The 12,555-nt window shown below is 46.8% G+C and overlaps 1 pseudogene; it reads left to right on the top strand.

Annotated features, from left to right (window-relative positions):
• The window catches only part of LOC107184697, a 12,820-nt pseudogene extending 496 nt beyond the window's left edge, over positions 1 to 12,324 (top strand).
• The last annotated feature ends 231 nt before the right edge of the window (positions 12,325 to 12,555 follow it).

The following is a 12,555-nucleotide window of genomic DNA, read 5'->3' on the forward strand; positions in this document are numbered from 1 at the left end:
AGAGAGCCATGGACACTGCCCTGTATTACTGTGCTAGACACACAGTGAGGGGAAGTCAGTGTGAGCCCAGACACAAACCTCCCTGAGGGAGGCAACAGGGCTGGGCTGTAGGGGGCGTACATGACACCAGGGGGCGCTCAAGACCAGCACAGCCCCTTGACCAAGAGCAGGTGGAGAGTTAAGCAAAGACACAATTTCCTGCTCTGCCTTAAATTAACTTTGCTCCCAGGCTCAGCCACAGAGCTCAGGAAAAGCCCTTTCCTATGTCTAGGTTTAGGGATTGTATTTGTGAATAAAAAAGAGGGTCTCTGTCATAAATCTGACAAAATTCAGTGACTGAAGCCAGTCTCACGGGAGACTCTGATCACAAATTCCTGTCTGTTTGAGGCTTAACAAAACAAAACAAATAAAGAAAGGAACCTTATTTTATTAAAACAGGACAGTGAAGAAATGGTAGGAGGAAACCCCGTCTTAGTACTGTCAACATAAAAAAAAACACATTCAAATCTGTAAATAGTTTTTGTGAGCCTGTTTCAGCCAAACTGTCGACAAATGCCAGGATGCAAAATCTCAACAAACTGAGATAATGCTTCTGAAAATGACAGGTTTTCCTCTATTTTTATACACTGCAATCCAAGGGGGGACATAAGTGGGTTACATGAAATCCACTGGTGATAGACTAGAGAGGCGGGAGAAAGCAAAACCAGGAAACCTCTGGGATTGGATAAAAAGTAAAATGAGAGACACATGCTTAGGTGGGTGCAGGAACAGTTAACATGATAATAGTAAAGGAATTTGTGGTGTCTGTCCTGGGGCCCAAGCACATTACCTTGTGCCCCAAGGGTCTGGAAAAAGGGAAGTTACAAGTTACCCAGACATTGCAAGGATATGTTATTGTAGATGCAAAAAGACAGATAGGCTCAGTTAAAGTAAAGGTTGACATTGTCAGTGAAGATACCAGTCTAGGGTGTAACTGTTGCAGAAGACCACAGAAATACCAAGCACGCTTCCTAGAGAAAGGGAGGGGCCCCGTTTATTAACACTAGTGGACTCCGGGAATAATTTCCAAATCAGAGTGAAGAAACAGGCAGAGGTCTTTACTTTTTATAACCTTCTGGGGTCTTTGTCTTGTTGATATGGTTCTGCCCCTTTTTGTGGTCTTACAGGAAGGCCCCAGGTATTGGGGGTCCCCAAGCCATATCCAATGATCTGTCCTGGAGCCAGCGATAATGACCTCCCCTGCCAGGGCTGTGCTTTGTTCAGTTTTTATGGCAAGACACGCCTTGCAACACCAGTTTCCTCCTCATCCCTCCCCTTGTCCCACAAGCTTCTTTTAGCCTTGTGGAACAATGACCATGGGATGTTATAGTGAACAGGTGTGACGACCGCTCTTAGCTACTTCCTGATGGAAAGGGATGATGGCCAACGGGTTAGCTATAAAGGATCACTTCTTCCTCTCAGAGGGGTGTGTAGGGAGTTCTGGTTTCAGGCAGGCAGAGGTAAGCAGTGGTTCCACACGTGGAGAATGTCCCTGAAGTGGGCACCAGGGGTAGGTGGTGTTTTCAGCCTTGGGGGTAGAGCTGCATAGTTCATCTGGGAGGTGACCTGTTGGATGTTTGCCCTGCTACTGCTGAAACAAATAGGAGTTACATTAGTGAGCTGCACATTGGCCATGACAGGTCCTATTATTATTTTTTCCTTCCAATATAGTCCCCCCCACCACCACCATGTGCATTTGGTAGTAGAGTTGTAACACGTCGCAGGCTGATAAGCATAGCTAACAAAAATCTGGTTTGATTGGGTTTTCTCATGGACTACCCCGTCTAGTATATTTGGATAGCGAGTTTCTAAGCAAGGAGCAAAGGATGGCATGAAAAAGTGTAATCCAACAATTTATGATAAGGTCTTTGTTTCCTTGCTCGAAGCTCCCAGAGTTGGAGATAGGCGCTGTGGTCAGCTGGCCAGCTTAATAAAGGCTCTTAAATTTAAATTCTGAGTTGATGGTCTATCTCGCTGAGCCAACCCATAACACACTGGCACTCATAAAAAGAGAAAATAAGAATTATTAGACAAAACCAGTGATTATCCAAAAATACCAGAGCATGTTACATTAGGAGGAGATAAGAAAGAAAGATTAGTGTTAGGGAGAAATCAGCACGGTGTTATTTGAATTCCTTGGAGCAGGTTGCTCAGCCAGGTCTGCTGTCTTCTTGAGGGTGATCTGCAGGGGGTGTTTCTGGTCTGAGGTCACCTTCCACTCAGACTGGATGTCACTTGGCTGGTGGGCTGCTTTCACCCAGGAGTGGTGGATCCAGGTATTTAGTCCTTCAACTTTAAGAGCTGTGGGGGTGGTTAATATGACTGGATAGGGTCCCTTCCATGTAAGCTTGAGGAACTCCTTTTTCCAATACTTTACCCAAACCTGGTCTCCAGGTTTATAACAATGTACAGCTGCTCCAAGAGAGATGGGTAGTCGGTCAGTAACCCACCTGTGGACCTCAAAGACAATTTTTCCAAGTCCTTGTAGTTGTTTCTGGATTTCTAAGTTCCCTATTTCCCCCAAATCTCCCTTTGGCCGAATTAAGAGAGGGGGTCTACAATACTAAATTTCAAAGGGAGAAAAACCTACCCTGGCCCTTGGAGGAGTACCCTGCAGGAGTAGAAGAGGCAATATATCTGTCCAGGGTAAGGTTGTCTCCTGGCATAGCTTAGCTATAGCCTGTTTTAGAGTCCGGTTCATGCGCTCCACTTTCCCTGAACTCTGAGGCCTGTAAGCTTTATGTAGATTCCATTTAATTCCTAAAGCCTTGGCTACCTGTTGTACTATTTCTGCTACAAAGGCTGGGCCATTATTGGACCCTATGGTCAGAGGCATTCCATACTGTGGAATTATATCATTCAGCAATGCTTTAGTGACTTCTCTCACCTTTTCAGTGCGAGTGGGATATGCCTCGACCCAACCTGAAAAGGTGAAAACAAAGACTAGCAGGTATTTATTCCCTCTTCTAGGCCCTATTTTTGTAAAATCTACTTCTAAGTCTTCAAAAGGAGCTTTCCCACAGCACTGAACTCCTATCAGTCCCACAGGACCCTGTTTAGCATTGTTCTGAGCACAGAGGAGGCAACGCTGAGAAACTGAGGCACACGAGGAGGGTAGACGGGCAATTAGGTAGTACCTGCCTAAGAAAGCTTCTAGGGCAGCATTTCCTAAATGAGTGAGTTCATGCAACTGAAGGACTACCTTATGGGCTAACTATTCTGGGACAGAGACCCTATGATCTGGGAGTATCCACTAGCCTTTCATTGTCCTCTTGGCCCCTTTGTTCTGGGTCCATTTCCCTCCTGAGGAGTGTATTTTGGAGGGTCAGGTAATTCAGGGGCCAACATGATCCATGCTGGCACTGCTTGTTCTTTAGCAGACAGCTTGGCTGTGGCGTCAGCATGCTGGTTTCCTTCTGATACTGAGTCTTTCCCTTTCTGGTGACCTATGCAATGGATGACGGCTATTTCCTTAGGCTCCCAGACTGTTTATAGTAACTATAAAATCTCATTCTGATTTTTGATTCCTTTTCCTCCTGCTGTCAAGTGCCCCCTTTTCTTATATATGGCCCCGTGGACATGCAGGTAGCAAAGGCATAGCATGAGTCAGTGTAGATGTTGGCACGCTTATTCTTACTGAGTTCTAGGGCTCTTACCAAGGCCCAAAGATCTTCCCTCTGCACTGACCACCCTTCAGGCAGGGCCTGTGCTTCAATTGTCTCAAAGTCTGATACCACTGCATACCCAGCTCATCTTTTTCCTTCATCTAAGAAGCTACTGTTATCTGAGAACAATACTAAGTCCGGATTCTTTAGGGGCTTATCTGTTAGATCTGGCAGGCTGGAGTAAACCTCCTCTAGGACTTCCAGGCAATCATGCTCAGGGGCCCCCTCAAAAATGGGTAGAAAGGTAGCAGGATTAAGAGTTCTTACTGCTTCTAGTCATACCCTTGGATTTTCACATAACAGTGCTTGGTATTGAGTCATCTGAGCATGAGTCAACCAGTGCTGCCCCCTAGCTTCAATTAGGGTAATAACAGAACGAGGTACTTTTACATTTAAGTTTTGTCCTAGGGTAATTTTATCTGCTTCTTTGACTGATAATGCCATGGTTGCAAGGGCCCTGAGACACGGGGACCACCCGGAGGCAACTGGGTCAATCTTTGGAGAGATAGGCTACTAGTCTTTGCCAGGGTCCAAACTCCTGAGTTAGAACTCCTAGGACTACCCCACTGTTCTCATATATGAAGAGATTAAAGTCCCATGTCACATGTGTAACATCTGGTAGCCCTAGTGCTGGGGCCTCAGTGACCTTTGCCTTCATGCTGATGAAAGCTATCTCCTGCTCAGGCCCCCATTCAATGGGTGCCTTCTCTTCCCCTTTTAAAGCTTCATAGAGAGGCTTGGCCAGGTCTGAAAACCCTGGGATCCTGATGCTCCCAAGAATTCTCAAATCTGCTGCCGGGTGCTAGGGACTGGGATGGCACATACTGCCTGATTTCTTTCAGTTCCTAGCCTTTGTTTCCCTTGGGTGATTCGGATTCCTAGATACTTGAATTCTTTCTGACAGATGAGTGCCTTTTTATTGGACACCTTGTAACCTGTCTCAGTTAAGAATCTCAGAAGGGTTTGTATTCCTTCCCAGCACTGAGCTTGCATGGAGCTAGCCTAGGAGGTCATCTACATATTGAAGTAGAATGCACCCCAAGCCCTGTCCTAGGGACTTAGACAGATCAGATGCTAGTGCTCCACTAAAGAGAGTAGGGGAGTTCTTGAATCCTTGTGGAAGTCTGCTCCAGGTGAACTGGTCCTTGACCCCCATAGTTGAGTTTTCACACTCAAAAGCAAAAAGTGGCTGGCTGAAGGGGATGATCAGAGGCAGAAAAAGGCATCTTTCATATCTAGGCATGTAAACCATTCCGCTTCTGATGTCATGAGTCCTAGAAGCATGTAGGGGTTTGGCAGCACTGAATGCAAGGTTATAACACCCTATTAACAGCCCTAAAATCCTGTATAGGATAGTATTCATTAGTCCTAGGCTTTTTAACAGGTATGAGGGGAGTATCCCATGGTGACTGGCATTTTTTAAGGAGTCCCCACTGAAGTAGCCGGTCTAAGTGAACATGAATTCTGAGGTATGCTTCCCTTGGAATTGGATATTGGTGGATTTTGACAGGCCATGCCCTAGGCTTTAAATCAATTTGTACTGGGCATGGTCTTTGGCCAGGCCAGGGGGATTTACTTCTGCACAGACCAGTGGAAATTCTTCCTCAAATTCAGGCTCTAAAGGTGAGGCCTTTGACTGAGGGGCATAAAGTCTCCATTCTCCCCACTGGTGCACTGCTAAGGACAGGATCATTGGAGAAGTCTCCTCACCTAGGCACAGCTGTGCTGAGCTATCTGGGGCAAAGGTGATCTCTGCCCCCATTTTGGCTAAAAGGTCTCTACCTATCAGATGTACTGGATAATATGGCAAGTACAGGAATTCATAATTTACTTAGTGGCCGCCAAGTTGGCATCTGCGAGGCCGACAGAGTGGTCTACGAGTCTGGTCTCCAGTAGCTCCAATAATGGTGACTTTCTTTCCCGAGAGAGGTGCTACTTTCTGTGTGACTACTGAGTGCTCTGCTCCCATATCAACCATAAAGTCCACAGTCTGGCCCCCAATTTTCATTCTGACCTTGGGCTTGTGGGGGCCCAGCTGAAAAGAGCTCGGTCTGTCTAAGTCCGAGTCAGCTGCCACCAGCCCAATAAGGTCTGCTTCAGGTAGTTCTGGTTGATAGCGACTGGGTAGAAAAGAGGGCCCTGTTTTCTTTCTTTGCTGTTTGGGACATTCATTTTTCCAGTGCCATGATTCCTTACAATAGGCACACTGGTCCCATCTCAGGCTTGCTCTTCCTTTTCCCCATGATCTGTTTTCTTGCCTCCCTTTTTGGGCTGTCTGGGGGCCTGAACCTCTGAAAGCCACTGCTATTACATTGGTCCTTCTTTGTATTCTCTTTTCTTCCTCCTTTCTTGCTGCCCTGTCTCAGTTGATGAAAACCTTGTTTGTTATCTCTAGCAGTTCACTAGCATTTTTTCCTGCAAACCCTTCCAGTTTCTGTAATTTTTTCCTGATACCAGGCTGGCCTTGGCCTACAAAAGCAGCATTTACCATGGTTTGAGTGTCCGGGGCCTCAGGTCTAAAGAGGGTGTAGATACAGTATGCCTCACATAGTCTCATAGAAAGCTGCTGGACTTTCATCAGGCTTCTGGAAAACCTCAGAAATTTTAGCCATATTGGTGGGCTTCTTGGTTCCGGCCCTGACCCCCTGGAGGAAAGCCAGCTGATATCTTTCTAGCCTGGTCTTTCCATCTTCTGAGTTCAGGGACCAATTGGGTTCCTCATCTGGGAGGGCCTCCCTTGCTCATCTGTCTGTATCTAATGTCCCCGCTAGGGCCTGGGTCTGGAGCCACTTCAGAGTCTCTGTAATTACTCTCATGAGCTCCTCAGTGTTAAACAATGCAAAAAGGAGCTGCTTGCAGTCCACCCAGGTGAGCTTCTGTGTCTGGAAAATAATTTCTAGGAGATCTACCATGGCCTGATGTTTTTCAGAATAAGCTGGTGTGTGTTGCTTCCAATTCAGAATGTCACTTGTGGTAAAGAGCTGATAATAATTGACTGTCCCTCCCTCCTTCAAGGTCCCATCTTTACCAAGCACTTGGGCACCCTGAATCTCCCTGAGAGGCATCTGACATGCCGGTGTGGTTTCGGCCCTTGAGCAGCTGAACGCAAGTGCCGCCTAACTGTCTCTGAAGAGCCTGGTTGAGGAGAGATGGAGCGTGGTGGTGTTTTTAGACTTTCCAGACCTTCCAGGCTAGCAGGGGGAGCACTTGGTGCTGCCTGTGGGTCATATGGAGGTGGTAAAACTGGTGGGACTTCCTCAGGGGATTCCTGTGGAATAAGGTGCTGACCTTCCTTCTGAGGGACCTGCTCTTTTTCTCCTGTCTGCCTCTCCTTAGCCTGCTCCTGCCCTGCCTGCCTCTTTAATCCTGCTACTAAAACCTTACTCTGTCCCTTCTTACACACACAGAACCGGGCCCAAGGTTTGAGCAATTTCTAACCAGCTGTCTAGGTAGGGGAAATGATCTAGGTGTCTGGGGTCTCCTGTGACTACATTCCAGACCATCCTGACCAATCTTTCATCTAAAGAGCCTTCCAAGAGCCAGCTGACCCCGAAGGCTGGCCATTCTATTTCACAGAATTTCCTCAGTGTTTCAGAATTCATTTTAATATCGTAATTCCCATTGAATCTCTTTTAAAAACTTTTCAACATGCTATTGAGAAAAGTGAGTTTACTCTGCCCCGACCCCATGATTATCAGTGACGCGAGGCAGACAAGGGAGGGGTGACCTGTTTTCACAGATCCTCACTCAGATGCCAGTCTGGCCGCATCCCTTGGGAGCTTAGATTTGTCTTAGCTAAGGTGCACCCATATAAACTCCGGGCCTGATCACCTCTGATTGAGGGTGAGTCACCATTATGCTGTATGACTCTGTAACCGTAGTCATGGAGACACACAAAGGAGAGGAGAGGACAGGCCCTTTCCTTCCACACTCACACACTTTCACCACATCATTCACTCAGAGTTTAAACAATCCACCCAATTCCTGACTAATTGCCTGGAAGCTGTATGGCTTCCAGGGAGTTGATCAAGCTACCCCTCCCACTCACTTGGAGTGAGACTGACTGACTAGGGCCCCTACCTTACTGATTCTGTTGACAGATCCAGAAGTGTCTGTCCACTCTCTCCATATGCTGGCCAGGTCCTGGGCTGAGGTCTGGGAGCACCCAGTGTCCCCTGGTTTAATTATGCTAAGATCAGCAGCGCACTCAACTTCAGGAGGCATGTCCAGTGCCCCCGGACCCCAAACTTGGTCCACTCACCAGAGGCCAAAAGGCCAAGCATGAGTTGGTTTTCCCCAGTATTTCAGGGAATCAATAATGTTACAGAGAACTGGAGTAAATCAAGCAATGCTCAGAGAGTTTGGATTCACACTTTATTATTACTCGCGGGCCCAGAGAAAAATACCTTTCAAATTCTGGGAAAAGCTACAAGTCGAAATTCGCTTTTTATTAAAGAGCCAGGCCTGTGTGTGTTTAGTGGTTATCTTGCTGGTGGCCTTGAAAACAACACAGTTCTATCCAATTAAAAAATACACCTGGCGTGGCATTGAGAGTGTGGGCGTATCTAGTCTCTGACCTACAAGGATAGACAGCTAAGTATATCTTCCTCATTATTCAAGCAGGCTAAAGCAGGCTAGAAAGCAAAGTTATTTTTTTTTAGAATAAGAAGCCTTCTAAAAATAGCTGAGAATTCCAAACAGTAGTTTTACAAAATAGGGGTTAGCCTTCTCATCATCACTTATGTGTGCCCACTTCCAAAGCATTTTGATTGCAGCCTAGAGCAGCCTGGCCCCCATTACACATTGACTCTCACCTCCTTCTCCTCTCAGCCCCTGAAAACTCCTCATTTCTGTCTTTCTTTTAAACCAGGACCCAGCGTCTCTGAGCCAGCAGCCTGGGGAGGTGAGAGCCTGGACCTGAGGCTGAGCAGAGACCCTGCCAAAATCCTGCTCACCTTCAAGAGGAACCACCTCTGCTGGACATGTGTCCTGCGATCCTCCAGGGACAGGAAGCTTATCTTCCTAAAACACAGGATCTCATTACTGCCAGGGCTGATGCAGACCCTAAGCGAAGGATGAATGACTACTCTGACACATGTTTCTGTGAAAGAGAGGGCTAAGGGGATGCCTGGCTAGAGAAACAAAACAAGCCCGTTTGGCTGCCTCCTTATGCTTTTATTGTAACAAAGGCTTGAACTAAAATTCACTATTAGATGCTATAAGCAGGGCAAGCATCCTTGAGAAGACGGGTGTCTGCAGTGTCCTTTAAGCAAGGATGTCTGCAGACTAAGCATAAAGATTCCAGTAAACACCTGGGGGCTCAGACTTGTTTAGAAAAGTCAGGAAATGGGCGGTTGACTTTAGCCAACTCCCAAAAAGGTTCCAACCTTTTGGCGCTTCCTCCTTACAAACTTTCCAACAAAGTCCGGAGCTTCCCCATATGTTACCAAACACCAGAGTCACTGCTCTGCCTGGCCCCTCCTTCCACCTCTGATCTCCTGGGATGGGCTCTGCACCCCCTCTGTTTTCTCTGTGGTGGGTGGATTTCAGGGGCGGTTGGTCTTCTCCCTTCTTATTCTCTGTTTTTTCAAAAGGAGTCACTGAGCAGAAGGGCCAGAAGCCAAATGGTTGCATAGGCAGCTCCAAACTCTTGTTCCTTTACAAAAAACAACAACAACAACGAAAAACTGAAACAATCAGAACTGGCATTTGTTGGACTCTTGAAAACTGTCAAAGATCTGCAGCAACTGAGCGAACACTGAGTCAAGTACATGCTACTCAAAAAGAGAAGGAGCCTGGCCCGTGTGGCTCAGGGGTTGAGTGTCAACCCAGCAACCAAGAAGTCACCAGATTGATTCCTGATCCAAGCACATGCCTGGGGTGCAGGCTCGATCCCCAGTAGGGGGTGTGCAGGAGTCAGTCCATCCATGATTCTCTATCATAGATGTTTTTACCTTTCACTCCCACTCCCTTCCTCTCTCAAAAATTAAAAAAAAAAAAAATGTTCCTTTTTTGTTAATCCTCATCTGAGGATATTTTTCTGTTGATTTTTAGGGAGAATGGAAGAGAAGCAAAAACAAAGAGAAACATTGATATGAGAGAAACACATTGATTGGTTGCCTCCTGCATGAGACCTGACTAGGGCATGTACTAGGGAGGAGCCCATAACCCAAGTACCTGCCCTTGACCAGCAATCAAACCCCAGACTCCTGGTACAAGAGCCACACAAGCCAGGGATCCATTTATTTATTTATTTATTTATTTAACGATGAAAATTCTCCCATTTTGAGAGGCTGGAAAAACAGGACTTTCATAAACTAATGGCAGGGAAGATGAGTGAAACTTGTGGTTTCGGGAAGGGAGCTGCGTGCTTGTGTCAGTGACCACAGTTTAGAGACAAAGACTGTGGCCACAACATCCAGCCCAGCCTTGCTGCCCTTGTCATATGTATATGTTGGAGTTTTGTGGAAGAAATGATTGGGAAAAATAACAAAGAGAATAAATCAGTCTCAAAATAAAAGTATAATCCGATGGAAATTCTTATCCTCCCAATAAACCCCTGAAAGACAACATGGCCCATGGCGGGTGAAGAAGAGCAAGAGGAAGCCCCATTCACAGTACCTCTTAGGGCATCACCCCTAGGTCCTCATCAACCCCAAGGATGGAGGACTCTCAATCCTGGAAGCTGCCCCCAAAGGAATGGGGTCAGGATGACTGGGTCTCAGGAAAGGAGTGTTAATATAAAAAACCACTGAAACCTGTAAATAGTTTTTGTGAGTTTATTTGAACCAAACGGTTGACATATCCGGAAGCAGAACCTCAACGAATTGAGATAATGTTCTGGAGAATGGCGGGTTACATCTGTATTTATACATTGCAATCAAAGGAAAGGGATGTGGGTGGGTTACATAAAATTCATTGGTGATAGATTAAGGAGGTGGGATAAATCAAAGCAGGGAAAATCCTGGGATTGGGTAAAAAGTAAAATGATGGGCACATACTAAGGTGGGTGCAGGATCAATTAACATGATAATGAAGGAATTTGTGGTATCTGTCCTGGTGCTCAGCACATTAGGTAGTGCCGCAGGAGGTCCAGAAAAAAGGAAGTTACAAGTTACCCAGACATTCCAAGGGTATGTTATTATAGATGCAAAAATACAGACAGGCTCAGTTAAGGTAAAGGTTGACCTTGTCAGTGACGATACCGCCCTAGGACATAACTGCCCACCATAACTGCTTTTACTCAAAGTTTAATTTCAGGCCATATTTTGTAGTGACTTTAGGTCTCTGAGTCTGCAAGAGTGCTATGCAGGCCTTCCCTGAGCTTGTCAGGCTAGCATGTAGTCCCTTTCATCCACAGGAGGAAGGGAGGGTGGATCAGGACAGGACACCTTGTGGCCAGCATTCTTGAGTCCTTTACCATCTGGGGTTGCCCCTAGGATGACAAGGTCAGACATGCAGCCCAGGGTCCCAGCTGCACCCTTACGTCCAGACTCCGTGCAAATGGGGCTCTCCTCCTGCTCATAAAAGAGGGTCCTTGCCAGGCATGTTGGCATGTTGGGGAGACGCCCAGAACCCAAGTGCCTGAGACAGGACACCAGCGACTCCACCATGGACTTGGTGCTAAGCTGCATTTTCCTCCTGATCATTTATCAAGGTCAGTCTCAGGAGTGGGGAGCACTGAGACCTGTGCCTGTGCCTGTTTTTGCTTCCATGTGACTCTAAGTCCACCTTGTGTCTCTGTGTTTGCAGGAGTTGAGTGTGAGGTGCAGCTGGTGGAGTCTGGGGGAGGCTTGGTGCAACCCGGGGGTCTCTGAGACTGTCCTGTGCAGCCTCTGGATTCACCTCCAGTAGCTTCTAAATGCACTGGGTCCACCAAGCTCCAGGGAAGGTGCTGGAGTGGGTCTCAGACATGAGAGGTGATGGTGGTAGCACATACTATGCCATCTCTGTGAAGGGCAAATTCACCAACTCCAGAGACAACCCCGAGAACAGGCTGTGTCTGCAAATGAGCAGCCTGAGAGCTGAGGACAATGCCGTGTATTGCTGTACAGCAGACACACTGAGAGGATGTCAGTGTGAGCCCAGACACATACCTCCCTGAGGGAGGCAGCAAGGCTGGGCTACAGGGAGGGTCCAGGACATCAGGGGGCGCTCAGGACCAATAAACCCAGGTTAGAGTTCAGAATCTGTACCTGGAGGGGTTGTGAAGGGCTTGCTAGTGGGGGTCAATGCTTTCTTCCCTCCTGTTGTCCCTGGGGCAGTTCCTGCTTCCTTGTTTGTGTCTCTTTTTTAAAAAATATATTTTATTGATTTTTTCACAGAGAGGAAGGGAGAGAGATAGAGAGTTAGAAACATCGATGAGGGAGAAACATCGATCAGCTGCCTCCTGCACACTCCCTACTGGGGATGTGCCCACAACCCAGGTACATGCTCTTGACCGGAATCGAACCTGGGACCTTTCAGTCCGCAGGCCAACGCTCTATCCACTGAGCCAAGCCGGTTTCGGCCTTGTTTGTGTCTTTAATTAGATTATCAGCAGGCAAAAAAGCAGGAGGTGGCTGTGTTTTCAGATATGGTCTACTTCTCATCTGTGCCTTTCCTGTCACCAGGTCCCTGATGGTCGTGAAGTATGGTATCAAACGTCTCAGGTAGAAACTGTAGTTTAACTTTAACCCTGCTGTTTGGTTTCTGTACTTATTTGCTTTGTTTAACAATAGAAAAGTTACTTTGATTTTCTGAATTTATGTATGCTATCCCAATCGATCTAATTCTCCATTGTTGGTGGTTCGAATATCCATTGATTGTGATCTTACTGGTTTTAGCAAGCACATTTTTCTGTCCCTGAGAA

This window comes from Myotis davidii, unplaced genomic scaffold (genome assembly GCF_000327345.1).
Source record: "Myotis davidii unplaced genomic scaffold, ASM32734v1 scaffold127, whole genome shotgun sequence".
Lineage (NCBI taxonomy): Eukaryota > Metazoa > Chordata > Mammalia > Chiroptera > Vespertilionidae > Myotis > Myotis davidii.